This window comes from Scyliorhinus canicula, chromosome 16, assembly GCF_902713615.1.
Source record: "Scyliorhinus canicula chromosome 16, sScyCan1.1, whole genome shotgun sequence".
Taxonomy (NCBI): domain Eukaryota; kingdom Metazoa; phylum Chordata; class Chondrichthyes; order Carcharhiniformes; family Scyliorhinidae; genus Scyliorhinus; species Scyliorhinus canicula.
In genome coordinates, this window is record NC_052161.1 from 91,342,087 (window position 1) to 91,365,963 (window position 23,877).

Below are 23,877 nucleotides of genomic sequence, written 5' to 3' on the forward strand. Positions count from 1 at the left end.
TGGGCACACGGGACCACGAGGGTGAGAAGAGTGTTCTTGGAGCAGGGCAGGGATGGGGGGGGGGCTGGCGCTGCCCAGCCTCTGTGGGTCCTATTGGGCTGCCAACGCAGCAATGGTGTGTAAGTGGGTGATAGAGGGGGAGGGGGCAGCATGGAAGAGGATGGAGATGGCGTCCTGTGTGGGCACGGGCCTGCAGGCGCTGGTAACGGCGCCGCTGCCGCTTCCTCCAACGAGGTATACGAGCCCGGCGGTGGCGGCTACCCTCAAAATTTGGTTGCAATAGAGGCGACACAGGGGGGAGGTGGGGGCCTCGATGAGGTCCCCGATAAGGGGGAACCACCGGTTTGTTCCGGGGAGAATTGATGGCGGGTTCCTGAGTTGGCACAGTGCAGGTGTCAGGAAGTTGGGGGACCTGTTTATAGATGGGAAATTTGCAAACCTGGGTGAGCTGGAAGGGAAGTTCGGGCTCCCCCTGGGGAACACCTTTATGTTACATGCAGGTAAGGGTGTTTGTCAGGCGGCAGGTGGCGGAGTTCCCTCTGCTGCCGCCGCGTGGGATCCAGGACAGGGTGCTCTCGGGGGTGTGGGTTGGAGAGGGGAGGATCTCGGCAGCGTACCAAGTGATGCAGGAGATGGACGAGGCCTCGGTCGAGGAGCTGAAGGGTAAATGGGAGGAGGAGCTGGGTGAGGAGATAGAGGAGGGGACGTGGGCGGACGCCCTAGGGAGGGTTAACTCCTCCTCTTCTTGTGCGATGCTTGGCCTCATACAGTTTAAGCTGATGCATAGGGCTCACATGACCGGGACAAGGATGAGCCGGTTCTTTGGGAGCGAGGACAGGTGTATTAGGTGCTCAGGGAGCCCAGCAAATCATGCCCATATGTTTTGGGCATGCCCAGCGCTGGGGGAATTTTGGAAGGACATAGCAAGGACACTGTTGAGGGTGGTAGGATCCAGGGTCAATCCGGGCTGGGGGCTCGCAGTATTCGGGGTGGCGGAGGAGCCGGGAGTGCAGGAGGAGAAAGAGGCCGGCATTCTGGCCTTTGCGTCCCTAGTAGCCCGGCGGAGGATTCTTCTTCAGTGGAAGGATGCGAGGCCCCCAAGCGTGGAGGCCTGGGTCAACGATATGACAGGTTTATTAAATTAGAGAAGGTGAAATTTTCCCTAAAGGGGTCGGTGCAGGGGTTTTTCAGGAGGTGGCAGACATTTCTGGATTTCCTGGCAGAACGATAGGAGAAGGCCAGTAGCAGCAGCAACCTGGGGGGGAGGGGGGAGGGGGGGGGGGGGGTTGTTTCTTTGTTTGGCACGTGCATAGTTGTTCTGTGCTAATGACGGGCGCTACTTGTTTCTACTTTTGTGTGTACACGGGGGTGGGTGGGTTCTGTCTGTTCTGCTGAAGGGACGTGCATTTGTTTTGTGCGTAGGACGGGTATTAATTTATCTCTGCCTTTGTATATGCACGGGGGGGGGGGGGTTGTTCTTTCTGTTCGTAATGTTTTTTCTTTTTGTTGATATTTTGTGAAAATTTGAATAAAAATTATATTTAAAAAAAAGAAGTTTAGTGTATTAAATTGATACGCCGTCAATAAACACACGACGAGTGATGAATGTAACTGAGGCTTTAATACACTAAACAGCAAGCCTCCTGGCCTCTGGTCGCGAACTGTGTCGGAGGCAGAGACTTGTCACCTTTATACATGAACCCGAGGGGAGGATCCACAGGCGGAACAAGCCCAGGCATATACAACACAACACAATGCAATGCAGTGGTTTACCACATCTGTCTCTCTCCCTGTCTCTGCCCCTCTCTCTCTCTGTTTCACTCGCTGTCTCACTTTCTCTGTGTCTCACGCTCTGTCTCTCTCACTCTCTGCGTCGATCGCCTCAATTAGGTATTCAACAGGATCTACGAGCATGTCCTCCGACTCAACAGGGCCAAATGCTCATTCGGTCAACCAGAATTTGTCGCCCGCCACAGAGACTAAACTTATAGACTGAATGTTTGCACAATTTTGTTACCTCATCATTTTGACATCTGTAAATATCGTTTTTTTACCATTTCATCTGCCCTATATCTGCACTTGCGACACCTTCCCATGTATATAAGTCCATTTTAGCATATTCTGTATATAGCCACGTACATATACACATCCTCACGCACATGCACCTTAATATTTATTATCTGAACACAAATTAAAACAAAAAAAAGGGAGAGATGTCATAATATACATCCATGTATATAATGAAGTGCAGACAGGCAGTGATTGACACACAGGATGACCCGTAAGCACACAGAACACAGCAGCCAATCACCAGACAGGACACGGCCACTATAAAGCCAGAGGGCACCAGTTTTCCCGCTCTCGGGATCCAGCCTCTGAGACAATCAGAGCTCGTGAGCACAGCCAGTGCAAACACCATGTGGTAGTCAGTTAGTCTGGTCAGGCCAGCATCAGGTCTCCAGTCAAGTCAGCATAGTGTCAACCCACTGTTGGATATGTAAAATAGTCAGATATTAAATAAAATCGTGTGGCATCTCAAGTGTTGGGAGTCTGTCTCTCGCTACACTGCATCAAACGCAGTTCACCTCGACCCAGCCTGCCCAACACATCAGGTCGGGGAGCTCATACTCCATGAGGCTCTCGGGGAGATTAATCGGGTCAATTCCATAGGTTTCGTGGGGGTTACCACATCCCTCTCTCCTAAAGTCCGTAAGTCTTTCTGAAGGAGGTCGAGCAGGAGTGTCTGCTCCTTTTCGCCCGCGGCTGCACTTCCAATGGCTGCGGGGCAGAGAGGATGGGGGTGGAAAACGTGTTGGGGAATGTCATTTCCTTGATGACCGTCTACTGGTGACTGATTCTTGGCCTGGTTACCGTTGGAATCCTCGGATGCCTGGGACGGACATCTCAGAGTCGGAGTCTACCGTCTCTCTCATTTCGGTTTTGGGGCCCCCAAGAGGCAACGCCCCATGCCGCCATGTGTCGGGGAGACGTTGCTGGAAGACGGTTCATCTGGTGGAGGATGTCTGAACGTTCCCTGCTCCTGAGCTCTTCACCATCCGTTTGTGTGTCTTTACATTGTACAAAACCGGACCGGTCTGCTGGACCACCGTCCCTGGAATCAAATGGGCACCGTCCCAAAGTTTTGGATGTACGCGATGCCCCTTGGTGTGACACTCCTGGTCCTCGTCCACCGGCCTTGGCTTCGCCTCTGCAGGTCCTGACTCTGTCACCAATATCGGGACATGTGAGGCTGAGGCGGTCCCGCTCCTCCAACCAATCAACAATCCCAGTGGTGCTACATCGGTCGTGGCATGAGGTGTGCTTCAATCTTAATCCCAAACCCCAACCACAATCTCAATCCCAACCACAATTTCAATTCCAAACCTCAACCACAATCTCAATACCAAACACCATCTCAACCCCAAATCCCAACCACAATCTCAATCCCAAAACCCCAACCACAATCTCAATCCCAAACCACAATCTCAATCCCAAACCACAATCACAATCCCAAACCCGACCACAATCTCAATCCCAAACCCCAGCCACAATCACAATCCCAAACCCAACCAGAATCTCAATCCCAAACCCCAACTACACCCTCCATCCCAAAATCCATCACAATCTCAATCCCAAACCCCAAACACAATCTCAATCACAAACACCAACCACAATCTCAATCCCAAACGCCAGCCACACTCTCCATCCCAAAATCCAACCACAATCTCAATCCCAAACCCCAATCACAATCTCAATCCCAAACACCAACTCCAATCTCAATCCCAAACTCCAACCTCAATCCCAAACCCCAACCACAATCTCAATCCCCAAACACCAACCACAATCTCAATCCCCAAACCCCAACCATAATCTCAATCCCCAAACCCCAATCTCAACCTACAAACCCCAACCACAATCTCAATCCCCAAACCCCAACCACAATCTCAATCCCCAAACCCCAATCTCAATCCCCAAACCTCAACCACAATCTCAATCCCCCAACCACAATCTCAATCCCCAAACCCCAATCTCAATCCCCAAACCCCAACCACAATCACAATCCCCAAACCCCAACCACAATCTCAATCCCCAAACCCCAATCTCAATCCCCAAACCTCAACCACAATCACAATCCCCAAACCCCAACCACAATCTCAATCTACAAACCCCAACCACAATCTCAATCCCCAAACCCCAACCACAATCTCAACCTACAAACCCAACCACAATCTCAATCCCCAAATCCCAACCACAATCTCAATCCCCAAACCCCAACCACAATCTCAACCTACAAACCCAACCACAATCTCAATCCCCAAATCCCAACCACAATCTCAATCCCCAAACCCCAACCACAATCTCAATCCCCAAACCCCAACCACAATCACAATCCCCAAACCCCAACCACAATCTCAATCTACAAACCCCAACAACAATCACAATGCCAAAATGCAACCACAATCTCAATCCCAAACCACAGCCACACTCTCCATCCCAAACCCCAACCACAATCTCAATCCCGAACCACAATCTCAATCGCAAACACCAACCACAATCTCAATCGAAAACACCAACCACAATCTCAATCCCAAACCCCAACCACAATCTCAATCCCAAACCACATTCTCAATCCAAAACACCAACCAGAATCTCAATCCAAAACACCAACCAGAATCTCAATCCCAAACCCCAATCACAATCTCAATCCCAAACCCCAGTCACATTCTCAATTCCAAACCTCAAACATAATCTCAATCCCAATCCCCAATCACAATCTCAATCCCAAACCCCAACCATAATCTCAATCCCCAATCACAATCTCAATCCCCAACCACAATCTCAATCGCAAACCACAATCTCAATCACAAACCCCAACCTCAATCTCAATCGCAAACCACAATCTCCATCCCAAACCCCAACCATAATCTCAATCCCAAACCCCAACCACAATCTCCATCCCAAACGCCAACCACAATCTCAATCCCAAACCCCAACCACAATCTCTATCCCAAACCACAATCTCAGTCCCAAACCCCAGCCAAAATCTCAGTCCCAAACCCCAACCACATTCACAATCCCGAACCACAATCTCAATCCCAAACACCAACCACAATCTCAATCCCAAACCCCAGCCACAATCTCAATCCCAAACCCCAACCACAATCTCTATCCCAAACCACAATCTCAATCCCAAACCCCAACCACAATCTCTATCCCAAACCACAATCTCAGTCCCAAACCCCAGCCAAAATCTCAGTCCCAAACCCCAACCACATTCACAATCCCGAACCACAATCTCAATCCCAAACACCAACCACAATCTCAATCCCAAACCCCAGCCACAATCTCAATCCCAAACCCAACCACAATCTCCAGCCCAAACCGCAACCGCAATCTCAATCCCAACCCCTAATTACAATCTTAATCCCAAACTCCAACCACAATCTCAATCCCAGAATCCAAACAGAATCTCAATCCCAAAATCCAATCACAATCCCAAACCCCAGTCACATTCTCAATTCCAAACCTCAAACATAATCTGAATCCCAAACCCCAATTATAATCTCAATCCCCAATCACAATCTCAATCACAAACCCCAACCTCAATCTCAATCGCAAACCACAATCTCCATCCCAAACCCCAACCACAATCTCAATCCCAAACCCCAACCACAATCTCCATCCCAAACCCCAACCACAATCTCCATCCCAAACGCCAACCACAATCTCTATCCCAAACCACAATCTCAGTCCCAAACCCCAGCCAAAATCTCAGTCCCAAACCCCAACCACATTCACAATCCCGATCCACAATCTCAATCCCAAACACCAACCACAATCTCAATCCCAAATACCAACCACAATCTCAATCCCAAACCCCAGCCACAATCTCAATCCCAAACCCCAACCACAATCTCTATCCCAAACCCCAGCCACAATCTCAATCCCAAACCCAACCACAATCTCCAGCCCAAACCGCAACGGCAATCTCAATCCCAACCCCTAATTACAATCTTAATCCCAAACTCCAACCACAATCTCAATCCCAGAATCCAAACAGAATCTCAATCCCAAAATCCACCCACTGTCTCAATCCCAAACCCCAATCACAATCTCCATTCCAAACCCCAACTACAATCTCATTCCCAAACCCCAACCACAATCTCCATCCCAAACTCAAACCACAATCTTTCCCTATCCCCAGCCACAATCTCAATCCCAAACCCCAACCAAAATCTCTATCCCAAACACCAAGCACAATCTCAATCCCCAACCACTATCTCAATCCCAAACCCCAAACACAATCTCAATCTCAATCCCCTACCACAATCTCAATCCCAAACCCCAACCATACTCTCAATCCCAAACCCCAAACACAATCTCAATTCCAAACACAAACTCCATCCTAAACCCCAGCCACAATTTCAATCCCAAACCCCAAGGGGCTGATTTAGCTCACTGGGATAAATCGCTGGCTTTTAAAGGAGACTAAGCAGGCCAGCAGCAACATTCCCGTATCAGCCTCCCCGGACAGGCGCCGGAATGTGGCGACTAGGGGCTTTTCACAGTAACTTCATTAAAGTTTACTCGTGACAATAAGCGATTTTCATTTTTCATTTTATTTCAACCACAATCCCAAACCCCAGCCACAATCACATTCCCAAACCCCAACCCCAATCTCAATACCAACCCCAATCACAATCTGAATCCCAAACCACAATCTCCATCCCAAACCGCAACCGCAATCTCAATCCCAAACACCAATTACAATCTTAATCCCAAACCCCAACCACAATTTCAATCCCAGAATCCAAACAGAATCTCAATCCCAAATACCACCCACAGTCTCAATCCCAAACCCCAATCACAATCTCAATCCCAAACCACAACCACAATATCAATCCCAAACCCCAGCCACAATTTCAATCCCAAAATCCAAACAGAATCTCAATCCCAAACCCCAATCACAGTCTCAATCCCAAACCCCAGCCACAAACTCAACCAAAACCCCAACCATAATCTCAGTCCCAAGCCCCAACCACACTCTCAATCCCAAAACTCAATTATAATTTGAATCACAAACCCCAGCCACAATCTCAATCCCCAACCATAATCTCAATCCCAAACTCCAACCACAATCTCATTCTCAAACCCCAGCAACAATCTCAATCCCAAACCACACCTACAATCTCAATCCCAAACCACAATCTCAATGCCAAACCCCTACCACATTCTCAATCCAAAACACCAACCAGAATCTCAATCCCAAACCCCAACCACAATGTCAATCCCAAACCCCAGTCACATTCTCAATTCCAAACCACAAACATAATCTCAATCCCAATCCCAAATCACAATCTGAATCCCAATCCCCAATCACAATCTCAATCCCCAATCACAATCTCAATCCCCAACCACAATCTCAATCGCAAACCACAATTTCAATCCCAAACCCCAACCTCAATCTCAAACCACAATCTCCATCCCAAACCCCAACCACAATCTCCATCCCAAACGCCAACCACAATCTCAATCCCAAACCCCAGACCCAATCTCAATCCCAAAATCCAACCACCATCTCAATTCCAAACCCCAACCACACTTATCTTCCCAAACCCCAGCCACAATCTCAATCCTCAAACCCCAACCACAATCTCAATCCCAAACCCCAACCACACTCTACATCCCAAACCCCAACTACAATCTCATTCCCAAACCCCAACCACATTCGTAATCCCAAACCCCAACCACAATCTCAATCCCAAACCCTAACCACAATCTCCATCCCAAACGCCAACCACAATCTCAATCCCAAACCCCAACAACACTCTCCATCCCAAACCCAAAACAAAATCTCAATGACAAACCACATTCTCAATCCCAAACCCAACCACAATCTCCATCCCAAAGTCCAACCACAATCTCAATCACAATCCCCAACCACAATCTCAATCCCAAACATACCACTATCTTTCCCCATCCCCAGCCACAATCTCAATCCCAAACCCCAACCACAATCTCTATCCCAAACCACAATCTCAGTCCCAAACCCCAGCCACAATCTCAGTCCCAAACCCCAACCACAATCACAATCCCGAACCACAATCTCAATCCCAAACACCAACCACAATCTCAATCCCAAACACCAACCACTATCTCAATCCCAAACCCCAGCCACAATCTCAATCCCAAACCCCAACCACAATCTCTATCCCAAACCACAATCTCAATCCCAAACCCCAGCCACAATCTCAATCCCAAACCCCAACCACAATCTCCATCCCAAACCGCAACCGCAATCTCAATCCCAAACCCTAAATACAATCTTAATCCCAAACCCCAACCACAATCTCAATCCCAGAATCCAAACAGAATCTCAATCCCAAACCACAATCTTAATCCCAAACCCCAGCCACAATCTCAATCCCAAACCCCAACCACAATCTCCATCCCAAACCGCAACCGCAATCTCAATCCCAAACCCTAATTACAATCTTAATCCCAAACCCCAACCACAATCTCAATCCAGAATCCAAACAGAATCTCAATCCCAAAATCCACCCACTGTCTCAATCCCAAACCCCAATCACAATCTCAATCCCAAACCACAACCACAATATCAATCCCAAACCACAGCCACAATTTCAATCCCAAAATCCAAACAGAATCTCAATCCCAAACCCCAACCAGAATCTCAATCCCAGTCCCCAACCACAATCTCAATCCCAAACTCAACTACAACCTGAATCACAAACCCCAATCACAATCTCCATTCCAAACCCCAACTACAATCTAATTCCCAAACCCCAACCACAATCGTAATCCCAAACCCAAATCACAATCTCAATCCCAAACCCCAATCACAATCTCCATCCCAAAGTCCAACCACAATCTCAATCCCAATCCCCAACCACAATCTCAATCCCAAACTCCTACCACAATCTTTCCCCATCCCCAGCCACAATCTCAATCCCAAACCCCAACCAAAATCGCTATCCCAAACACCAAGCACAATCTCAATCCCCAACCACTATCTCGATCCCAAACCCCAAGCACAATCTCAATCTCAATCCCCTACCACAATCTCAATCCCAAACCCCAACCATACTCTCAATCCCAAACCCCAAACACAATCTCAATCCCAAACACAAACTCCATTCCAAACCCCAGCCACAATTTCAATTCCAAACCCCAAGGGGCTGATTTAGCTCACTGGGCTAAATCGCTGGCTTTTAAAGCAGACTAAGCAGGCCAGCAGCACAGTTCGATTCCCGTATCAGCCTCCCCGGACAGGCGCCGGAATGTGGCGACTAGGGGCTTTTCACAGTAACTTCATTGAAGCCTACTCGTGACAATAAGCGATTTTCATTTTTCATTTCATTTCAACCACAATCTCCATCCCAAACACCAATTACAATTTTAATCCTAAACCCCAACCACAATTTCAATCCCAGAATCCAAACAGAATCTCAATCCCAAATTCCACCCACAGTCTCAATCCCAAACCCCAATCACAATCTCAATCCCAAACCACAACCACAATATCAATCCCAAACCCCAGCCACAATTTCAATCCCAAAATCCAAACAGAATCTCAATCCCAAACCCCAACCAGTATCTCAATCCCAAACCCCAATCACAGTCTCAATCCCAAACCCCAGCCACAAACTCAACCCCAAACCCCAATCACAATCTCAGTCCCAAGCCCCAACCACAATCTCAATCCCAAAACTCAACTACAATCTGAATCACAAACCCCAATCACAATCTCCATCCCAAACCCCAGCCACAATCTCAATCCCCAACCATATTCTCAATCCCAAACTCCAACCACAATCTCATTCCCAAACCCCAGCGACAATCTCAATCCCAAACCACTCCTACAATCTCAATCCCAAACCACAATCTCAGTCCCATACCCCAGCCACAATCTCAATCCCAATCCCCAACTATAATCTGAATCCCAAACTCCAACCACAATCTCAATCCCAAACGCCAAACACAAACTCCATCACAAACCCCAACCACAATCTCAATCTACAAACCCCAACAACAATCACAATGCCAAAATGCAACCACAATCTCAATCCCAAACCACAGCCACACTCTCCATCCCAAACCCCAACCACAATCTCAATCCCGAACCACAATCTCAATCGCAAACACCAACCACAATCTCAATCGAAAACACCAACCACAATCTCAATCCCAAACCCCAACCACAATCTCAATCCCAAACCACATTCTCAATCCAAAACACCAACCAGAATCTCAATCCAAAACACCAACCAGAATCTCAATCCCAAACCCCAATCACAATCTCAATCCCAAACCCCAGTCACATTCTCAATTCCAAACCTCAAACATAATCTCAATCCCAATCCCCAATCACAATCTCAATCCCAAACCCCAACCATAATCTCAATCCCCAATCACAATCTCAATCCCCAACCACAATCTCAATCGCAAACCACAATCTCAATCACAAACCCCAACCTCAATCGCAAACCACAATCTCCATCCCAAACCCCAACCATAATCTCAATCCCAAACCCCAACCACAATCTCCATCCCAAACGCCAACCACAATCTCAATCCCAAACCCCAACCACAATCTCTATCCCAAACCACAATCTCAGTCCCAAACCCCAGCCAAAATCTCAGTCCCAAACCCCAACCACATTCACAATCCTGAACCACAATCTCAATCCCAAACACCAACCACAATCTCAATCCCAAACCCCAGCCACAATCTCAATCCCAAACCCCAACCACAATCTCTATCCCAAACCACAATCTCAATCCCAAACCCCAGCCACAATCTCAATCCCAAACCCAACCACAATCTCCAGCCCAAACCGCAACCGCAATCTCAATCCCAACCCCTAATTACAATCTTAATCCCAAACTCCAACCACAATCTCAATCCCAGAATCCAAACAGAATCTCAATCCCAAAATCCAATCACAATCTCAATCCCAAACCCCAGTCACATTCTCAATTCCAAACCTCAAACATAATCTCAATCCCAATCCCCAATCACAATCTGAATCCCAAACCCCAATTATAATCTCAATCCCCAATCACAATCTCAATCACAAACCCCAACCTCAATCTCAATCGCAAACCACAATCTCCATCCCAAACCCCAACCACAATCTCAATCCCAAACCCCAACCACAATCTCCATCCCAAACCCCAACCACAATCTCCATCCCAAACGCCAACCACAATCTCTATCCCAAACCACAATCTCAGTCCCAAACCCCAGCCAAAATCTCAGTCCCAAACCCCAACCACATTCACAATCCCGATCCACAATCTCAATCCCAAACACCAACCACAATCTCAATCCCAAACACCAACCACAATCTCAATCCCAAACCCCAGCCACAATCTCAATCCCAAACCCCAACCACAATCTCTATCCCAAACCCCAGCCACAATCTCAATCCCAAACCCAACCACAATCTCCAGCCCAAACCGCAACGGCAATCTCAATCCCAACCCCTAATTACAATCTTAATCCCAAACTCCAACCACAATCTCAATCCCAGAATCCAAACAGAATCTCAATCCCAAAATCCACCCACTGTCTCAATCCCAAACCCCAATCACAATCTCCATTCCAAACCCCAACTACAATCTCATTCCCAAACCCCAACCACAATCTCCATCCCAAACTCAAACCACAATCTTTCCCTATCCCCAGCCACAATCTCAATCCCAAACCCCAACCAAAATCTCTATCCCAAACACCAAGCACAATCTCAATCCCCAACCACTATCTCAATCCCAAACCCCAAACACAATCTCAATCTCAATCCCCTACCACAATCTCAATCCCAAACCCCAACCATACTCTCAATCCCAAACCCCAAACACAATCTCAATTCCAAACACAAACTCCATCCTAAACCCCAGCCACAATTTCAATCCCAAACCCCAAGGGGCTGATTTAGCTCACTGGGATAAATCGCTGGCTTTTAAAGGAGACTAAGCAGGCCAGCAGCAACATTCCCGTATCAGCCTCCCCGGACAGGCGCCGGAATGTGGCGACTAGGGGCTTTTCACAGTAACTTCATTAAAGTTTACTCGTGACAATAAGCGATTTTCATTTTTCATTTTATTTCAACCACAATCCCAAACCCCAGCCACAATCACATTCCCAAACCCCAACCCCAATCTCAATACCAACCCCAATCACAATCTGAATCCCAAACCACAATCTCCATCCCAAACCGCAACCGCAATCTCAATCCCAAACACCAATTACAATCTTAATCCCAAACCCCAACCACAATTTCAATCCCAGAATCCAAACAGAATCTCAATCCCAAATACCACCCACAGTCTCAATCCCAAACCCCAATCACAATCTCAATCCCAAACCACAACCACAATATCAATCCCAAACCCCAGCCACAATTTCAATCCCAAAATCCAAACAGAATCTCAATCCCAAACCCCAATCACAGTCTCAATCCCAAACCCCAGCCACAAACTCAACCAAAAACCCCAACCATAATCTCAGTCCCAAGCCCCAACCACACTCTCAATCCCAAAACTCAATTATAATTTGAATCACAAACCCCAGCCACAATCTCAATCCCCAACCATAATCTCAATCCCAAACTCCAACCACAATCTCATTCTCAAACCCCAGCAACAATCTCAATCCCAAACCACACCTACAATCTCAATCCCAAACCACAATCTCAATGCCAAACCCCTACCACATTCTCAATCCAAAACACCAACCAGAATCTCAATCCCAAACCCCAACCACAATGTCAATCCCAAACCCCAGTCACATTCTCAATTCCAAACCACAAACATAATCTCAATCCCAATCCCAAATCACAATCTGAATCCCAAACCCCAATCACAATCTCAATCCCCAATCACAATCTCAATCCCCAACCACAATCTCAATCGCAAACCACAATTTCAATCCCAAACCCCAACCTCAAACCACAATCTCCATCCCAAACCCCAACCACAATCTCCATCCCAAACGCCAACCACAATCTCAATCCCAAACCCCAGACCCAATCTCAATCCCAAAATCCAACCACCATCTCAATTCCAAACCCCAACCACACTTATCTTCCCAAACCCCAGCCACAATCTTAATCCTCAAACCCCAACCACAATCTCAATCCCAAACCCCAACCACACTCTACATCCCAAACCCCAACTACAATCTCATTCCCAAACCCCAACCACATTCGTAATCCCAAACCCCAACCACAATCTCAATCCCAAACCCTAACCACAATCTCCATCCCAAACCCCAACCACAATCTCAATCCCAAACCCCAACAACACTCTCCATCCCAAACCCAAAACAAAATCTCAATGACAAACCACATTCTCAATCCCAAACCCCAACCACAATCTCCATCCCAAAGTCCAACCACAATCTCAATCCCAATCCCCAACCACAATCTCAATCCCAAACATACCACAATCTTTCCCCATCCCCAGCCACAATCTCAATCCCAAACCCCAACCACAATCTCTATCCCAAACCACAATCTCAGTCCCAAACCCCAGCCACAATCTCAGTCCCAAACCCCAACCACAATCACAATCCCGAACCACAATCTCAATCCCAAACACCAACCACAATCTCAATCCCAAACACCAACCACTATCTCAATCCCAAACCCCAGCCACAATCTCAATCCCAAACCCCAACCACAATCTCTATCCCAAACCACAATCTCAATCCCAAACCCCAGCCACAATCTCAATCCCAAACCCCAACCACAATCTCCATCCCAAACCGCAACCGCAATCTCAATCCCAAACCCTAAATACAATCTTAATCCCAAACCCCAACCACAATCTCAATCCCAGAATCCAAACAGAATCTCAATCCCAAACCACAATCTTAATCCCAAACCCCAGCCACAATCTCAATCCCAAACCCCAACCACAATCTCCATCCCAAACCGCAACCGCAATCTCAATCCCAAACCCTAATTACAATCTTAATCCCAAACCCCAAACACAATCTCAATCCAGAATCCAAACAGAATCTCAATCCCAAAATCCACCCACTGTCTCAATCCCAAACCCCAATCACAATCTCAATCCCAAACCACAACCACAATATCAATCCCAAACCACAGCCACAATTTCAATCCCAAAATCCAAACAGAATCTCAATCCCAAACCCCAACCAGAATCTCAATCCCAGTCCCCAACCACAATCTCAATCCCAAACTCAACTACAACCTGAATCAGAAACCCCAATCACAATCTCCATTCCAAACCCCAACTACAATCTAATTCCCAAACCCCAACCACAATCGTAATCCCAAACCCAAATCACAATCTCAATCCCAAACCCCAATCACAATCTCCATCCCAAAAGTCCAACCACAATCTCAATCCCAATCCCCAACCACAATCTCAATCCCAAACTCCTACCACAATCTTTCCCCATCCCCAGCCACAATCTCAATCCCAAACCCCAACCAAAATCGCTATCCCAAACACCAAGCACAATCTCAATCCCCAACCACTATCTCGATCCCAAACCCCAAGCACAATCTCAATCTCAATCCCCTACCACAATCTCAATCCCAAACCCCAACCATACTCTCAATCCCAAACCCCAAACACAATCTCAATCCCAAACACAAACTCCATTCCAAACCCCAGCCACAATTTCAATTCCAAACCCCAAGGGGCTGATTTAGCTCACTGGGCTAAATCGCTGGCTTTTAAAGCAGACTAAGCAGGCCAGCAGCACAGTTCGATTCCCGTATCAGCCTCCCCGGACAGGCGCCGGAATGTGGCGACTAGGGGCTTTTCACAGTAACTTCATTGAAGCCTACTCGTGACAATAAGCGATTTTCATTTTTCATTTCATTTCAACCACAATCTCCATCCCAAACACCAATTACAATTTTAATCCTAAACCCCAACCACAATTTCAATCCCAGAATCCAAACAGAATCTCAATCCCAAATTCCACCCACAGTCTCAATCCCAAACCCCAATCACAATCTCAATCCCAAACCACAACCACAATATCAATCCCAAACCCCAGCCACAATTTCAATCCCAAAATCCAAACAGAATCTCAATCCCAAACCCCAACCAGTATCTCAATCCCAAACCCCAATCACAGTCTCAATCCCAAACCCCAGCCACAAACTCAACCCCAAACCCCAATCACAATCTCAGTCCCAAGCCTCAACCACAATCTCAATCCCAAAACTCAACTACAATCTGAATCACAAACCCCAATCACAATCTCCATCCCAAACCCCAGCCACAATCTCAATCCCCAACCATATTCTCAATCCCAAACTCCAACCACAATCTCATTCCCAAACCCCAGCGACAATCTCAATCCCAAACCACTCCTACAATCTCAATCCCAAACCACAATCTCAGTCCCAGACCCCAGCCACAATCTCAATCCCAATCCCCAACTATAATCTGAATCCCAAACTCCAACCACAATCTCAATCCAAACGCCAAACACAAACTCCATCACAAACCCCAGCCACAATCTCAATCCCAAACACCAGCCACAATCACATTCCCAAACCCCAACCACAATCTCAATACCAACCCCAATCACAATCTGAATCCCAAACCACAATCTCAATCCCAAACCCCAGCCACAATCTCAATCCCAAACCCCAACCACAATCTCCATCCCAAACCGCAACCGCAATCTCAATCCCAAACCCTAATTACAATCTTAATCCCAAACCCCAACCACAATCTCAATCCAGAATCCAAACAGAATCTCAATCCCAAAATCCACCCACTGTCTCAATCCCAAACCCCAATCACAATCTCAATCCCAAACCACAACCACAATATCAATCCCAAACCACAGCCACAATTTCAATCCCAAAATCCAAACAGAATCTCAATCCCAAACCCCAACCAGAATCTCAATCCCAGTCCCCAACCACAATCTCAATCCCAAACTCAACTACAATCTGAATCACAAACCCCAATCACAATCTCCATTCCAAACCCCAACTACAATCTCATTCCCAATCCCCAACCACAATCGTAATCCCAAACCCAAATCACAATCTCAATCCCAAACCCCAATCACAATCTCCATCCCAAAGTCCAACCACAATCTCAATCCCAATCCCCAACCACAATCTCAATCCCAAACTCCTACCACAATCTTTCCCCATCCCCAGCCACAATCTCAATCCCAAACCCCAACCAAAATCGCTATCCCAAACACCAAGCACAATCTCAATCCCCAACCACTATCTCAATCCCAAACCCCAAGCACAATCTCAATCTCAATCCCCTACCACAATCTCAATCCTAAACCCCAACCATACTCTCAATCCCAAACCCCAAACACAATCTCAATCCCAAACTCCATCCCAAACCCCAGCCACAATTTCAATTCCAAACCCCAAGGGGCTGATTTAGCTCACTGGGCTAAATCGCTGGCTTTTAAAGCAGACTAAGCAGGCCAGCAGCACAGTTCGATTCCCGTATTAGCCTCCCCGGACAGGCGCCGGAATGTGGCGACTAGGGGCTTTTCACAGTAACTTCATTGAAGCCTACTCGTGACAATAAGCGATTTTCATTTTTCATTTCATTTCAACCACAATCTCCATCCCAAACACCAATTACAATCTTAATCCCAAACCCCAACCACAATTTCAATCCCAGAATCCAAACAGAATCTCAATCCCAAATTCCACCCACAGTCTCAATCCCAAACCCCAATCACAATCTCAATCCCAAACCACAACCACAATATCAATCCCAAACCCCAGCCACAATTTCAATCCCAAAATCCAAACAGAATCTCAATCCCAAACCCCAACCAGTATCTCAATCCCAAACCCCAATCACAGTCTCAATCCCAAACCCCAGCCACAAACTCAACCCCAAACCCCAATCACAATCTCAGTCCCAAGCCCCAACCACAATCTCAATCCCAAAACTCAACTACAATCTGAATCACAAACCCCAATCACAATCTCCATCCCAAACCCCAGCCACAATCTCAATCCCCAACCATCTTCTCAATCCCAAACTCCAACCACAATCTCATTCCCAAACCCCAGCGACAATCTCAATCCCAAACCACACCTACAATCTCAATCCCAAACCACAATCTCAGTCCCAGACCCCAGCCACAATCTCAATCCCAACCCCCAACTATAATCTGAATCCCAAACTCCAACCACAATCTCAATCCCAAACGCCAAACACAAACTCCATCACAAACCCCAGCCACAATCTCAATCCCAAACCCCAGCCACAATCACATTCCCAAACCCCAACCACAATCTCAATACCAACCCCAATCACAATCTGAATCCCAAACCACAATCTCAGTCCCAAACCCCAACCACAATCTCAATCCCAAACCCCAGCCGCAACCTCAATCCCAGTCCCCTACAACAATCTCAATCCGAAACCCCAACAACAATCTCCATCCCAAACCCCAACCACCATCTCCAGCCCAAACCTCAACCACAATGTCAATCCCAAAACACAAACAGAATCTCGATTCCAAACCCCAACCACAATCTCATACCCAACCCCAACCACAATCTCAATTCCAAACTCCAACCATACTCTCCGTTCCAAACGCCAACCACAATCTCAATCTCAAACCGCAATCTCAATCCCAAACACCAATTACAATCTTAATCCCAAACCCCAACCAGAATTACAATCCCAAACCACAATCTCAGTCCCAGACCCCAGCCACAATCTCAATCCCAATTCCCAACTATAATCTGAATCCCAAACTCCAACCACAATCTCAATCCCAAACGCCAAACACAAACTCCATCACAAACCCCAGCCACAATCTCAATCCCAAACCCCAGCCACAATCACATTCCCAATTCCCAACCACAATTCCAACCCCAATCACAATCTGAATCCCAAACCACAATCTCAGTCCCAAACCCCAACCAAAATCTCAATCCCAAACCCCAGTCCCAACCTCAATCCCAGTCCCCAACAACAATCTCAATCCAATACCCCAACGACAATCTCCATCCCAAACCCCAACCACAATCTCCAGCCCAAACCTCAACCACAATGTCAATCCCAAAATCCAAACAAAATCTCGATCCCAAACCCCAACCACAATCTCATACCCAAACCCCAACCACAATCTCAATCCCAGACCGCAACCACAATCTCAATCCCAAACACCAATTACAATCTTAATCCCAAACCCCAACCACAATTTCAATCCCAGAATCCAAACAGAATCTCAATCCCAAATTCCACCCACAGTCTCAATCCCAAACCCCAATCACAATCTCAATCCCAAACCACAACCACAATATCAATCCCAAACCCCAGCCACAATTTCAATCCCAAAATCCCAATCACAGTCTCAATCCCCAAACCCCAGCCACAAACTCAATCCCAAACCCAACCACAATCTCAGTCCCAAGCCCCAACCACAATCTCAATCCCAAAACTCAACTACAATCTGAATCACAAACCCCAATCACAATCTCCATCTCAAACCCCAGCCACAATCTGTCCCAAACCCCAACCACAATCTCAGTCCCGAACCCCAACCACAATCTCAATTCCAAACCCCAACCATACTCTCCGTTCCAAACGCCAACCACAATCTCAATCCCCAACCACAATCTCAGTCCCAGACCCCAGCCACAATCTCAATCCCAATCCCCAACTATAATCTGAATCCCAAACTCCAACCATAATCTCAATCCCAAACGCCAAACACAAACTCCATCACAAACCTCAGCCACAATCTCAATCCCAAACCCCAGCCGCAACCACAATCCCAGTCCCCAACAACAATCTCAATCCAAAACCCCAACGTCAATCTCCATCCCAAACCCCAACCACAATCTCCAGCCCAAACCCCAACCAGAATCTCAATTCCAAACCCCAACCATACTCTCCGTTCCAAACCCCAACCACAATCTCATACCCAAACCCCAACCAGAATCTCAATTCCAAACCCCAACCACACTCTCCGTTCCAAACGCCAACCACAATCTCAATCCCAAACTGCAACCGCAATCTCAATCCCAAACTCCAATTACAATATTAATCCCAAACCACAACCACAATCTCAATCCCAGAATCCAAACAGAATCTCAATCCCAAAACCACCCACAGTCTCAATCCCAAACCACAAGGGGCTGATTTAGCTCACTGGGCTAAATCGCTGGCTTTAAAAGCAGACTAAGCAGGCCAGCAGCACGGTTCGATTCCCGTATCAGCCTCCCCGAACAGGCGCCGGAATGTGGCGACTAGGGGCTTTTCACAGTAACTTCATTGAAACCTACTCGTGACGATAAGTGATTTTAATTTTTCATTTCATTTCAAACCCCAACCACAATCTCAATCCCCAAACCCCAATCACAATCTCAATCCCAAACCCCAACCACACTCTCCATCTCACACCCCAACTACAATCTCAATCCCAAACCCCAACCTCCATCCCAAACCCCAACCACAATCTCAATCCCAAACCCCAACCACACATCCATCCCAAACCCCAACCACAATCACAATCCCAAAACCCGATGACAATCTTAATCCAAAACACCAACCATATCTCAATCCCAAACCCCAACCACACACTCCATCCCAAATCACAATCACAATCCCAAACCCCAACCACAATCTCAATCCCAAACCCCAACCACAATCTCAATCCCAAACCCCAGTCACATTCTCAATCCCAAACCCCAAACAGAATCTCAATCCCAAACCCCAACCACAAACTGAATCCCAAACCTCAGTCACATTCTCAATCCCAAACCACAATCTCAATCTCCAAACCCCAACCACAATCGCAAACCACAATCTCAATCCCAAATCCCAATAACAATCTCAATCCCAAACCTCAATCTCAATCGTAAACCACAATCTCAATCCCAAACCCCAACCTCAATCTCAATCCCCAAACTCCAACCACATTCTCCATCCCAAACCTCAACCACAATCTCAATCACAAACCACAATCTCAATCCAAACCCCAACCACAATCTCAATCCAAAACCCCAGCCACAATCTCAATCCCAAACCCCAACTACAATCTGAATCCCAAACCCCAACCCCTATCCCAATCCCAAACCCCAACCTCAATCCCAACCCTAGCCACAATCTCAATCCCAAACCCCAACCACAATCTCAATCCCAAAACCCCAACCACTATGTCATTCCCAAACCCCAACCACAATCTCAATCCCAAACACCAACCACAATCTCAATCCCAAACCCCAGCCACAATGTCCATGCCAAACACCAGCCACAATCTCATTCCAAACCCCAACGGCAATCTCAATCCCAAACCACAATCTCAGTCCCAAACCCCAACCACAATCTCAATCCCAAACCCCAACCACAATCTCAATCCCAATCCCCAGCCACAATCTCCACCCCAAACCCTAGTCACAATCTCATTCCAAACCCCAACGACAATCTCAATCCCAAACCACAATCTCAGTCCCAAACCCCAACCACAATCTCAATCCCAAACCCCAGCCACAATCTCAATCCCAAACCCCAACCACAATCTCAATCCCAAAACCCCAACCTGAGGATTGAGAGAGGAACAGACACAGAGACAGAGAGAGAAAAGGGAGAGTAAGAGAGAGTGTGACGGAGACAGAAACAGAGAGGAACAGACACAGAGACATATAATAGTGAGAGTGTGAGAGAGCGAGAGAGAGAGGTTGATAGAGACAGAGAGTGGAATAGACAGAGATAGAGAGAGAATCGTGAGTGTGAGAGGGAGTGAGAGAGCTCGATGGAGGCACAGAAAAGAACACACAGAAAAAGAGAGGGAGAATGGTGAGAGAGTGAGAGAGATCGACAGAGACAGAGAGGGATAGAGATAGAGAGAGTAGTGAGAGTGCGAGAGAATGAGAGATCAATGGAGATAGAGGAATAGGCAAAGAGAGAGAGGGAGAGAAAATAGTGAGAGTGTGAGAGTGATGGAGACAGAAACGGAGACATAGAATAGTGAGAGTGCGAGAGAGAGGGAGAGAGAGAGATCGATGGAGTCAGAGAAAGGAATGGACACAGAGGCACAGAGAGAGAGTAGTAAGAGTGTGAGTGAGAGAGATCGATGGAGGCAGAGGGAGGAACAGATAAAGAGAGAGAGTGTGTGTAAGAGAGATCATCGGAGATAGAGGAACAGATGGAGACACAGAGTGACAGAATAGCGAGAGTGTGAAAGGGAGTGAGAGAGATTGCCAAAGACAGAAAGAGAAACAGAGACAGAGAGAGAATAGTGAGTGTGAGAGAGAGTGAGAGAGATCGACAGGAACAGAGAGAGTAGTACTGTAGAGTGTGAGAGAGTGAGAGAGATCGGCGGAGTCAGAAATGTATGGACACAGAGGCAGAGAGTAGAGAATAAGAGCGATTGCGGAGAGAGGAACAGGGACAGAGTTAGAGAGATTATTGAGAGTGTGAGAGAGAGTGGGAGACAGAGACCGAGAATGAGAGAGAGCAAAGGAGAATGTGGAGATGGACCAGTCCTGGATTGAAAGGTTGACACTGACCGTGATCAGGAGCGGTTTGCGGATGATATCGATGGCTCCTTTCTCCGGTACAATCGCCACCTCATTCCCACACAGAGAGTCTGAGGGAATGGATTCTGCTTTGACTGTTAAATTCTGTTCACCTGGATCACAGAGAGAGAGAGGGAATGTGTGAGAAAGAGACAGAGTGAGTGACAGAGATAGAGAGTGAAAGAGAGGGACAGATCATCGAATCATATGATTTACAGTGCAGAAGGAGGACATTTGGCCCATCGAGTCTGCACTGGCTCTTGGAAAGAGCACCCAAGTCCTCATCTCTATCTTATCCCAGTAACCCAGTAATCCCACACAACCTTTTTGGACACTAAGGGCAATTTATCATGGCCAATCCACCTAACCTGATCGTCTTTGGACTGTGGGAGGAAACCAGAGCACCCGGAGGAAACCCACGCAGACACGGGGAGAACGTGCAGACTCTGCACAGAGAGTGACCCAAGCCGGGAATCGAACCTGGGACCCTGGAGTTGTGAAGCAACTGTGCTAACCACTGTGCTGCCATGCTGTCCAGAGAATGAAAGTAAGAAAGAGAGAGAGAGAGAGAGAGAGAGAGAGAGAGAGAGAGAGAGAGAGAGAGAGAGAGAGAGAGAATAAATGACAGAGAGAATGAAAGAGAGACAGATATAGAAAGATCGACGGCTGGATTCTCTGCAGCCCCGCGACAAAATCGCTGCCGGTACGTGGCGGAGAATCCACTTTCACCCCTTAATCGGGACCGGCACTGGTTCGCCGATTCTCCGGGATCCAAAAATCGGCGTGACTGCGAAGCACGCGGCGCCATCGGAAGCCCATTGCCAGAGGCCCGCCCAGCAATCCACCGCTCCCGACCAGCCAAGTTCCCGACGGCGTGGAACTAACCCTCTATTGCTGGTCAGGATGCTGGTGTTGCGGTTGTGGATTCTGGTCGGGGGCGGGGGATCGGAGATCCGGGGGGGCCCTTCAGGCTCGGGCGTGTGGCCGATTGAGGGAGGGGGGGGGGTCTCTATTTTGAGTTTGGTCCGCGATCCGAGTCCGCCATGGAGCTCAGCACAGCCGCTGGAGGCCGCCGCCATGCACATGCGCGGACTTCGAACCCGAAGTGTGGTGACACGTATCCGCAGCAAATGCTGCGAGATTCACACCGGGTCCCTGAGGGCTGAGAATTCGTTGAACTTTCAGGGATTGAATTTCTGGAGTAAAACTCCACTGTTTTTACGCCAGCGGTGGGACATAGGACTGGATTTTCCGAGCACTTGGCCGGAGAATAGGCATTTGCTCCAAAACCATCTGCGACGCCGCTCTGACGCTGTTTACCGATTCTCCACACCCAAAACATCAACGGATTGCGGAATACGCCGCACGGCCTGGAGAATCGCTGATGTTGACATGACGACTGATTCTCTGGGCCCGTAATGAGGCTGCCACCCGGATGGGCCGAAGACCCGGCGGCATGTGCCAAGGTCACGACGGAGTGGTTCTAACCACCTATAAAAAAAAGTCAGTCGGTCGTGCTTGATGAGGGTCTGGAGGTAGAGGTCGGCGTGGCGGGTCCTGGGGCTGCCAAAAGGTAGATGTCGTGGCTGACGCGGGGCGGGGGAGAAGCCTTCCAGGGTCGGGGGAGTGTGGGAGAAGGTGGGGGAGACAGGCTGAGCGTCCGGGAACCACCTGTCATGACAGTGCAATGCCCTGGCAATGGCCGCCGTTACGACGACCATACCAATGGGCAGCCACACTGGGCACAGGCCCCATCGAAGGCATCATGGCCATTTGGGTGTTTGCCGGGTCCCACAACGGCCACCCCATCCAGCCGGCGGCACCCACCGGGGGTGGAGACGCAGGACCACATCCACAGCAGCCCCCAGTGAGGGCCGTGCCATGGAACGATGGCCCTGGCGGAAGGGGGGAATGCATGACTGGGGAGCACGGTGCCAACTGGGGCGACCATGTAGTCCATGGCACCTGTTTGTGGATCGATGTATGCGCCATGATAACATTCCGTTTCTCCTCACCCCCTGCAGATCATAATGTTTGGACACCACCCGCGATGTTGGTAGCTGTGGCAGGGGCCGCTCCCCTGCATGTTGCCCTGTGGGAGCGACAGAGTGGAGGGTCAGAGAGGAGGCGGAGGCCGCAACAGAGTAGTGGGCCGCAGAGGGGCATGTGCATCTTCCTTTGTGCTGGGTCAGGAGCTGAGTGGCCCCAGCATTAGCCAAGCTGAGAGTCATAGAGCAGGATATTGCTGACCAAGCCGCTCAGGGTGCAGACAGGCCGAGGAGGAGGGAATCTGCAGGGTGATGATCAGGAGGAGGAGGAGGAAGAGGGG

At 48.1% G+C, this 23,877-nt stretch overlaps 1 protein-coding gene across 3 annotated transcripts in view; it reads right to left on the reverse strand.

Annotated features, from left to right (window-relative positions):
* LOC119979763 (alpha-2-macroglobulin-like) overlaps positions 1-23,877 on the reverse strand; it is a 412,459-nt gene that overhangs the window by 38,885 nt on the left and 349,697 nt on the right. For all 3 annotated transcript variants that reach the window (XM_038822394.1, XM_038822396.1, XM_038822395.1), the window contains one exon: positions 21,540-21,661. The gene's annotated coding sequence lies outside the window, so the exon portion shown is untranslated. The remainder of the gene's footprint in view (positions 1-21,539; positions 21,662-23,877) is intronic.